Source organism: Nannospalax galili, unplaced genomic scaffold (assembly GCF_000622305.1).
Source record: "Nannospalax galili isolate Female #2095 unplaced genomic scaffold, S.galili_v1.0 scaffold3234, whole genome shotgun sequence".
NCBI lineage: Eukaryota > Metazoa > Chordata > Mammalia > Rodentia > Spalacidae > Nannospalax > Nannospalax galili.
Window position 1 is genome coordinate 33,651 of NW_008333909.1, and position 1,832 is coordinate 35,482.

At 36.0% G+C, this 1,832-nt stretch overlaps 1 pseudogene; it reads right to left on the bottom strand.

The window, feature by feature from the left end:
- Positions 1 to 585: 585 nt before the first annotated feature.
- LOC103730634 lies at positions 586 to 1,521 on the bottom strand (annotated as a pseudogene).
- Positions 1,522 to 1,832: the final 311 nt, after the last annotated feature.

A 1,832-nucleotide genomic window follows, 5' to 3' on the forward strand; every position in this document is an offset into this window, starting at 1 on the left:
GCCTCCAGGTCAGTTCCCTCTCCATTGCTCCTTGCACATCCCTCCTTCTTCTTCTCCCTCCCAAACACTCTCACTTTCCCCATGTCTCCCCAGGTAACATCTGTTCCCTACTATCCTCTTTTGGAGATAAAGGAAAAGATCATAATTCATTTATGAAGATCATTTTTCTTTAACTAATAAAGTAATCTTTAAACTTATTGCTAAATTTCATTTTTGACAAGCCAAAGAAGAATATATCATTTAGAATTTTGTATATTAGTAATTAATTTTCATTTTAAATACTGCAGGAATAAAATGAGAAGAAGCACCAAGATAAGATAAAATAAAATATTTCAGTTTTGGATTAATAAAAAATCTCATATTAAAAGAAAAATTGTTGAATATATGACCATAAAATAAAAAAAAATTACTGTAAACCTATTGATATGGTCATAATGTTTGTAAGATTTCCATTGGTTTGAAAATATCTAAAATAATCCTCTGATGTTAAGAACCCATATAACATTAAAAAATAGGTCATCTTTTGTAAGAAGAAGATAGCACATCAGGTATCTAATAAAGTTAATATGGGTTTGAACTAACAGATCACTTACCTAAAATATCACCTAAAATGCTGCATAGGGCCACTTTCATATCCCCATTTCTTAAGCTATAAATCACAGGACTTAGGCTGGGAGGTAACAGAGAGTAAACCACAGACATGAACAGGTTCAATGATGATGTAGAGTTTGATGTGGAACCTAAATATGCAACAAATCCAGAAGAGAAAAACAAGCTAACCACAGTCATGGGGCATGCAGGTGGAGACAGTTTTAAGCCTTTCTTGTGCAGAAGGAATTCTTAAGATGACAGTGAAAATGGGAACATAGGGAAAAAAACATTAATATAAAATACATGAAAGCAAAACAAAAGCTAGTAATGATAAATACATATTCTAGAATTTGTTCTCCAGAGCAAGCAAGTGTGAGAAGTGATGGAATATCACAGAAGAACTGATGTATCATGTTAGGGCCACAGAAATGGACAGAGAATGTTCCAGTGGCATGAAGGGACCCGTAAATATGCCCACTGAGCCATGCTGCAGACACCATCTGCACACACGCAGCTCTGTTCATGATGATCTTAGTGCAGAGGGAGGCAGATGGCAGCATAGCGGCCATAAGACATCACTAAAAGGAGGACACACTCACTGTCTGCCAAAAATACAAAACAAAAAACCCGTATGATCCACCCCAGGAAAGAGATGGAGTGGATGTTGGTCACAGAGTTCATGTTGGATTTGGGAACAGTGACAGAAATATAACAGATATCAATCAAGGACAAATTCTTCAGAAAGAAATATATGGGAGATTGGAGAGACTGGTCTATGGTGGTGAGAAAGGTAATGAGATTTCCCATTAGCGCTGCCATGTAAATCAGGGGGAAAAGTGTGGCACACAGTGTCTGCAGCACCTGGCTATCTGGGAATCCCATGAGCAAGAATTCCATGTAGTTTGTCATGTTGGTTACTGTCTCACTCATTGTGAGTCTTCCCTGTAAAAATGCAAGGAAATTATTATTAATTCAGTTACTAGGTTCTCCCTCCCTAAGTTTTCATTTCAAATAATTGTTGATTTGTTTTACTACATTTGCATTGATGTGATTTTATGATATGATTTTACAGGGTGAATGTCAAATTTAAATTGTAAAATTTGATTTCATCTTTCTTTACCACTGAGTAGATCTCCATTGTGTAAGTGTAACATATTTTCATTTTCCAGTCATCGGCTATGGGACACTTTAGTTTATGGAAAGAGCAGCAACAAACATGGATGTACAAATATCTCTGAAGC